The following is a 7,781-nucleotide window of genomic DNA, read 5'->3' as shown; positions in this document are numbered from 1 at the left end:
AGGCAGAGGTGGCCTCCTGCAAGGACATCCCGCCTTCCTGGGGTGCTCGGCCTCGGCCTGGGGACGGAGGGCAGCTCCAGCCTCCCGGGACCCTGCAGCCAGGCAGGGGCAGGAAAGTTGGACAGACGAAAGCACGTCAGGAACAATCATCAGAAAAGACAGGATCTGCTCCCAGCCAGCACCCAGCCCTAACCACATGGAGTCATTTGGTGATGAAACCCAGCCCCAGAACATTGGAGCAATTTAGAAGGATCTGGAAAGGTTTAATTCTGACAGAAGGAGCTGGAATTGATTAAGTCAAATGTCAGCCGGGGAATGAAGGAGGCCAAGTCTCCGGAGGAGCCTGGGCTGAGGCCCCCACCCGAGGCAGATCTGGGAAAGCAGCCGGGGGCGCAGGGTGGCGGCCAAGTGTCTGGCTGGGCTCTCAGCTGCCCCCGTGGGCTGTGTGACTTGGGGCAAGGTACCGGGTGTCCCACGTCCTCGGCAGGAGGGGAGGCCACCAGGGAGCTGTCCCACAGGGCAGGGGCACCTCCCGCTGCCCCCCCCCCCCCCCCCCGCAGGCTTCCCTCTGTCTTCTTTCCTTGGGGGGCATTACTGCCGCGGCCTCACTCCCTCCCCCACCCCGATACCCTGCGCCCCTTCCCTAGGCCCTGGATGTCCCCTCCCATGGGTGCTCATGCGTCCCTGCCTCCCCAGCACCGGGACAGACACCCCGGGCCCTGGGAGTGACTCGGCCTCCCCTGGGACGGCCACCGTCCCTCCTGTGCCGTCTAGAGAGCTCGGGTGTGACTTCATTCGGGTCCCACAGCCCTGATCCCGCCCGCCTCTGCACCCCGGTCACTCAGGGACTGGGCGTTGGTGGGCGAGCCCCGGAGGGCAGGGCAGGGCAGGGCAGCCGTCAGGAGGGGCGCCCGCTGCCCTCCCGGGGTCGCTGTGAGCCGGGCCGGGCCCCTGCCCTGGCTCTGCCCCGGGAAGTCCTTCCCCCCCGGGGAGGGGTCTGAGCGCCCCCACCCACGCGCTCTGGGCTGGGAGAAGCTTTGGCCTCCGGGGCCTTTGCAGGGAGCGAGGCCGCCGTCCATCCTGCCCTCAGGAGCCTGGTTTCGGGGAGTGGGAACCAGGAGCCGGTGAAGGCAGACAGGTGCAGGGGGCAGAGGTAAGCACGGCCTCACGTCTGCCCTCCTGGCCGGAGACAGCACGTACGAGAGGCCTGTGGGGCTGGTGCCAGGCTGGTCGCAGGCGAGCGGGGCCTGCTGCCCCGGGGGCACGAACGGATCATTTCAGGATCCTTTCCCTGCTGTTGGGCTCCCAGGGCACCCAGGGCACCCAGGGCACCCAGGGCAGCCCGCAGCTAAGCATCCGGTTGGCTGCACTCATTCATCGATGGGTTTTTGTGTTGTTTCTTGTTTTGTTCTGTATTTTTTTCATTTTCTGGCCTGCACTTCAGGCCTCTGGAGCCAGGGGTGAACCCAAAGCCTGGTGGGCGACTGCCTGGATTGGGCCCATTGCCCTGCTCACCCTTCCTGTCATAATCCCCCCCCCCCCCCCGCCATGTTCCCAGGGGGCAGGACAGCGGGGACGGGACAGGGAGCCTTGGAGCCAGCAGACTGCGTTCAAGTCCCTGCTCCGCCTCTTACTGCTGGGTGCAGACCTGGGGGGGACCCTCACCCCTCAGCGGCCCGGTCTGCGCAGTGGGGACGAGGACACTCTTGCAGGGCTGACTGCAGGGCTTGGTGGCCCCCCAAGCAGGTGCTCCAGGAACAGAACTCATGTCACTGCCGTGAGCAGCAGTCCTGAGCCGCCACTGGGCTTCCCAGCCCCGGAAGGGCAGGTGCTCCTGGAGAGGAGAGCCCCGTGCTTTCCCCTAAGGAACATACCTCCTCTGTTATGGGGGCCTCGCCTCCTCCTCCTGTCCCATATTGTGTGTTTAATGTGTGACCTTTGCCAAATGCAGCCATTTCTCTTTGGGTGTAGGTGAATTAGGAAAAAAGATTGGAATTTAAACCTCCTGAAAGATTTATTCCGTGTAATAATGAAACAACCCTCATAGAAACCACACAAATTACACTGGGAGCAGGAGGGCAGGGGTCACTGGCCTGGGAGGGAGGGAGGTGGTGGTGGAGGTAGAGGGAGGCATGGGGGGAGGAGGGGGAGGAAGAGGGGGAGGGCTGCAGGATAAAGGACTCACTCAGCAGCTCTGAGCTGGATGCAGCTCGCAGTTTGCCCACCCGTGCAGGGGAGGCGGGCTCACAGGTACTGAGCGCCTACTGTGTGCAGGGCTGCGCCCAGGCTGGACTCATCAGCCCTCACTTTGCCCCCAGGTGGACACTGCTGCTCCCACTTTTCTGGAGGGGAGTTTGGGGCCCTGAGGGTGGAACTGACCTGTCCCAGGTCACTCAGGTCATTGGTGGCAGGAGGGGTGTGAGCCCAGGCCTGGCTGACCCAAGTCCCTGCCCTTTCCCTGGCCCTGTGTAGGAGGGACATGGGGATCTGAGCATCAGAGGAGCTGGGGCTCCAGATGTCAGTGGTGGATTTGTCACTGATCCAGATGGGGCTGGGTCCCAGGTCAGTTCAACTGAGCAATGAGCACTTCCTGTGAAGCAAGAGCACTTCCTGGGCACATCAAGGAGGGCCTGAGTGAGGCAGGTTCTGGGCCCCTGGAAACATCCACCTCATCTGGTGCAAATAAGCAGCTGGAGAAAGAGGCACAAAGTGAAGCCTGAGGCCTCCCTGAAGAAGGTTGTGGAGATGATAGAGGACTGGACGTAGAGACGACGAGGAAGGGCATCCAGGTGGGGAGGCCAGTGGGAGCAAATGCTGGGAGGTAGGGTGGGAATCAGCTGACAGATGTGTTCATCGGACACCTCCATTGAGGCTGCCCGGCCCTGGTACTTTAGGTTCTGGGGATACAAGGAAGACTTAGGAACGAACCATCCTGCTCAGGTTGCTCACCGTCCAGTTGGGGAAACCACCAAGATATGGATATTCACAGAGGTGGAGAGAAAGGGGCTCCCCTGCTTCCTGGCTGTGTGGCCTCAGGCAAGTTGCACCACTTCTCTGAGCCTCAGTTCCTCATCTGTACAGTAAAGAGGACAAATGTCTCACAGGGTGGTAGTAAGGGTAGAGTGAGGTGGCCCATGTAACAGGTGAGGACAGAGCCTGGCACGTGTTCTGGGCTCAGAACATGTTCTCCACTAGCTGCTCTAGGGCAGAGCTGAAGGAGCAAGTAATTCTGTCTGGAAAAGCCTTTAGTAGAGACATAAATCCTGGGCTTTGAAGGATGCATAGGAGTTGGGAGGAAGGGATACAACTGGAGCAAACCCTAGTAGGGTGGGGTGGGTGAGGGTGTTGGGAGCCCAGCGAAGACTGGCTTTGTCTGAGCTTCCTGCAGGGCAGGGATGGGAGGGGTGGTGGGTGCTGAGTCTGTGCTTCAGGACTCATGAGGGAGCACAAGTAATCCCGGCACACAGGGGTCCAGGAGGGAGGGGGGTCAGGGCCCCACATACAGGAGGGCTCGCTAAGGCTGGCCTTCTTCCCTGTCCAAGCTCCTCACTTCACCAATGGGGAAACTGAGGCACAGAGAGGGCAAGTGACTTTCCCAAGAATACATGGCTTTGCTCGGGGACCCCAGGGTCTGTATTTGCCTTGGAGAGTAAGAGAGGAAGGGAAAGGGGCAGCCAGGGGAGGGGGGACATGGGTCTGGGGTTGAGTCAATGTGACAGTGAATTTAAGGCACTTTGCCCTGGGGGAGGGAATGAAGGCTACTCGGGAGAAGGAGAAGGGAGTCAGTCCTAAATTCCCTGTCCTGTTACTTCAGCCCAGATGGGGTGAGGAGGCCATGGGAGGGGCTCTGTCCCCCTCTGGGAGCCCAGATTGCTTTCCCTGGGAGACACATGTGAGGCCACTGAGGTCTGTTCTCTCCAGAGCAAGCACAGCATCCTCCAGAGTGCGGGCCTGGCAGCCGGGGAGGCTCATGCTCAGCTGGCCCTCCTGTGTCCCCGCAAACCGCTGGGAGGAGGCAGGCTCTTACCATGTCCCCACCCAATGAAGGAACAGCCCGGAAGGAACAGCGACTTGCCCGGAGCTCCAGGGCCTGGGTTTGGCTCCAGAGTCTCAGTTCTCAATCTCCTCCTCCCGGACGAGCCAGGGCCTCCTTCCTTCCGTCAGCCTCCGCTCCACGAGTCACTCTCCCCGAGCTGGGACAGCTTGGCCTGATGTTTCCGAACAAGCCTCACCTCTCTGGCCCCTGGGAACTTTGTAATGATCATTCCCTCCAGCAGCCTCCTCTTCCTCCTTATCCCTCCTCCTCCATGCTCTCCTCCTCCTCCTCCCCCAGGTGGGATCCACCGGCTGCTCCCCCCCCCAGGCTCCCCCCTCGGGCTCCCACTGGACCTGTGCTTCCTCATCAGGTCCCCCATGACACTGGGGGCTGGAGGGCCATGACGGTGTCTCTGTCCCCGTGGGTGGCACCAGTCCTGTCACAGGACCTGCCTGAGTCAGCTCATGGAGAGATGGCTCCGCGGCCGGCTCTGGCCCTCACTGGCCGTGGAGCTGGGACGGGTCCTGAGCACTCAGGCCTCAGTGTCCTCATCTGTGGAAGGGGACGACAATCCTCGTCTCCCAGGATCGCGGCGGGATGACGTGGGATGTGTGCGGGAAGTGCTGGGCACAGTGACTGGCACCTGTGACAGTGCTCGGGGCGGACTCCCACCTCCCCCTGCCTCGGCCCGGCTTCTTTCCCACCTGGGCCTCTGCAGGGCTCCTGCCCCCGATCCTCCCCACCCTCAGAGCCCCGAGTCAGAGGCGTCCCCAGGACCCCATCTCCTGCCGGGAAGTGTTGGTTGGCACCTCCTATGGGTTTGCAGTGACCTAGCAAAAGCCCAGCCTCTCTGCCCAGGGGAAGCGTGGAGGCGCCTGGCTTCTCCCGGCCGGACTGGCTGCAGAGGCTGTGGGCTCCGTGAAGAACGAGTATGTGGGGCCCTTATTCAAAAAGCTGGAAAAAAAGTGCCATTAAACACACAGAAATATAAAGCTTTTCCCTTTCTGCCGCAGTCTCTCTCTCTCATCTTCTGTGGTGTATTTTATTTCCTATTTAATGTGGCTCTAAGTAAAGAAAAATTAGAATTTAAAATTATTAGCATGAACTTTACCGTTCATCTTTATATTGTGCAATGCCAGTTTTAAATGCAAATATAGGAGCTTTTAATTCGTATACGGAGTCACGGGAATTACACAATTCGTATTTCATGGCGCTCGCAGGCCAACAACGTATTTCATTCCTGCGGGAGGAGTGGGAGCAGCACCAAACCAGCTTCACAGCCTTCGTTTGGCTTCCTGCTGCGTGTCCGCTCCCGCCACTCTCCTGGTCTGCTCACCGGTGAGCCAGGAGGGACTGCAAGGAGGGGAACCATGAGTTGTTTTATTTTTTCCTTTCCTCCTGCACCATTTCCAGGGTGAGTGGTTGGCTAATATAGGGAAGTGACACAAAAGGAAGGATCTGGTAAGCTTCCTTGATCAGGTATGTGTCTCAGACAACCCCTGACTCCTTTCTGCACTTGCTGAATGTCCTGGTTAAAATGGGAAGCCTGGCCTTTCAGGGCTGTCAGTACCCTCCACTCCTTACTCAGTTGTAGAGGTGACACTCTGGCCTTACCCTCACCTTGAGTCCTGCTGAACTCACCCCAGCCTAGGCTGGGAATCTGAGCCCACCGGGCACCACACCACTGATGCTCTATCCAAGCGAGGCGGCAAGAATCATCGGGCGCACACAGCCCGCATATTCTGGATTCTCATGCCTGTACTCTGCTGTCCTGGCGGACGCCACTTGCAAGTTAAAGATAAAATTATTAGGAATCTCGAGATGGTGATCACAGAGATTTAAAGCAAGTGTGTAAGGCCCTGTGTGGTTGCACAAGTACCCCACGTCCCTGATGGTATTTTCAAAAGTATTTCTGTTCTTCAGTGCCCAGCTCCTTTGCTGAATCTGGGTCTGTTTCACTGTGATTTTTCACTCGAAATCCAGGGAGTGAATGACTCTGTGTCCTCGCTGGAAGTCATGCAGGTATTAAATGTCAAAGCAAGAATTCAAACCCATTAACTAATGTGTTCATGTGACAAACTTATTGATGGAGGTCCTCCTTTGTGCTGGCTCCTGTAATGCCCTCAGTTTGGTAAAACCCAACATCACCTAAAGGCACAGAACAGATGGTCACAGATGCTGAGCCTGATACCTCGGTGCTGGGCCAATCCTGGCTCCCTTTACTGCACAACTGTAGCCCCAACAGAGTGGGAGGAGGCATTATTAGCCCACTGGGTGGAAGAGGAAACTGAGTCCCAGAGATGAGGGCACCAGTCAGGGAAGAGCCCAGAAGCCCAGCCCTAGGGCTTTGGGCCAGCCCCAGGAGACATGCCAGTCATGCGTGAGAGCAGGAAAGTGGCCTGGGCTGGAAAGTGCAGCAGGAGAAGGGTGAAATGTGAGGTGACATTTCTGCTCCTCTGCTCCTGCTTTCTATGTCTGGGCCATCACAGTGGACTGCCACACCTGCCTCAGAAACATCATCTTCTGAACCCGGTCCAGGGTTAGATGTGGCTCTGCCACTTAGGTGGGGTGACTTCATACACATTTCTCACTAATTTCCATTCCACTAAGAACTTAGTGAGAAATACCACCAAGCCCCACTGACCATCTGCTGCCCTCTGACCAGATCTGTTTCCTTCTTTCCTCTGGACTACGTCACTCCCCTGAGGACTATGGCAGCTTCTCCCTAGGTCTATCTGTTCTGGCCTTATTTCTCCCCAAAGTACCCTCCACTTGGTGGGTATCCTCTTTTATCATGCCTGGTTTGGAGGAGACCTTTTTAACTCATTATGATGGAAGGTGGCAGAAAAAGAACATTAGGAGAGGCTTAAGATTGGAACAGTCTTGCAGACTTGGCATAAGTGATCCAGATCCCACCTCCCAGGGTCCAGTTGTCCTGGTACTGGGCGGCCAAGCTGGTTCCAGCCCCTGTCCTGGGGTCTCCCTAACCCTGCTGCCAGGCTCACCCTCTGGTCTCTCACCTTGGCCACTCTCCCTTCTTCTGAATTCTTGCTTTGCTTGATGGGGTATCTGCTAATCCATGGGCTGGTCTCCCAGCATCTCACATGCTCAAGCTCCTTAGAAAGAAATCCACAGCCTGGAATCGTTCCTGTTCTGCAGAGAGCAGGGGAATGTTGGCCACCGCCAGCGCCTTCCTGGTCTTCTTGCCACCCTCCATCTCTGAGCTCGGTGATAAAGGACTTAAATCCTGGGTAAAGGAAGGCCACAGCATGTGAGATGCCTTTCCCTCTCCTCGGAGATGACAAGCAGTGAGGGAGGATGAAGGAAAGAAAACAGGAGAGAAAGAGAAGGGGGATAAAAAAAAGAAAAAAGAGAGAAAACAGATGTTCTTAGTTTGTTTTGACATCGGAAGCACAGGGCTTTGAGGGCACGCAGCCAGTCCCTGGGTGACCACTGGTGGGGAGGGGAGTGATGGCAGTGGGCGGCCCTGAGTGAGACCAATAAAACCTGCAGAATTGGAGTTTTGTTTTTATATCTCTGATGCCTGCACACATTGTACTTTCCATGCTGCTTGGCTGTGGCAAAAACATACTGATTTGTTAAAAGAAAAAGATCAAGTGTGCTGCTGGGCTCTTCGTGTCCTGAGTACAAATCTAGATAGGTGGAGTGCAGTGGGTTTTTGAGCAAACAGCCCCAGACTCATCCCTGGGTGCTCCGTCCTGCCCCCTGCCCCTGCTTTTGCCAA

The 7,781-nt window shown here is 57.5% G+C and overlaps 1 long non-coding RNA gene across 1 annotated transcript; it reads right to left on the bottom strand.

The window, feature by feature from the left end:
* Positions 1–2,029: 2,029 nt before the first annotated feature.
* Positions 2,030–7,443, bottom strand: LOC144314544 (uncharacterized). Its single transcript, XR_013380431.1, has 3 exons — positions 4,028–7,443; positions 2,950–3,073; positions 2,030–2,690 (listed from the first exon to the last, which is right to left on the bottom strand). It is a non-coding gene; the product is annotated as an uncharacterized LOC144314544 (long non-coding RNA).
* Between the last annotated feature and the right edge of the window lie 338 nt (positions 7,444–7,781).

Source organism: Canis aureus, chromosome 5, assembly GCF_053574225.1.
Source record: "Canis aureus isolate CA01 chromosome 5, VMU_Caureus_v.1.0, whole genome shotgun sequence".
Classification (NCBI taxonomy): domain Eukaryota; kingdom Metazoa; phylum Chordata; class Mammalia; order Carnivora; family Canidae; genus Canis; species Canis aureus.
Note: the sequence above shows the minus strand (reverse complement) of the source record. Positions and strands in the feature narration are given on the sequence as shown.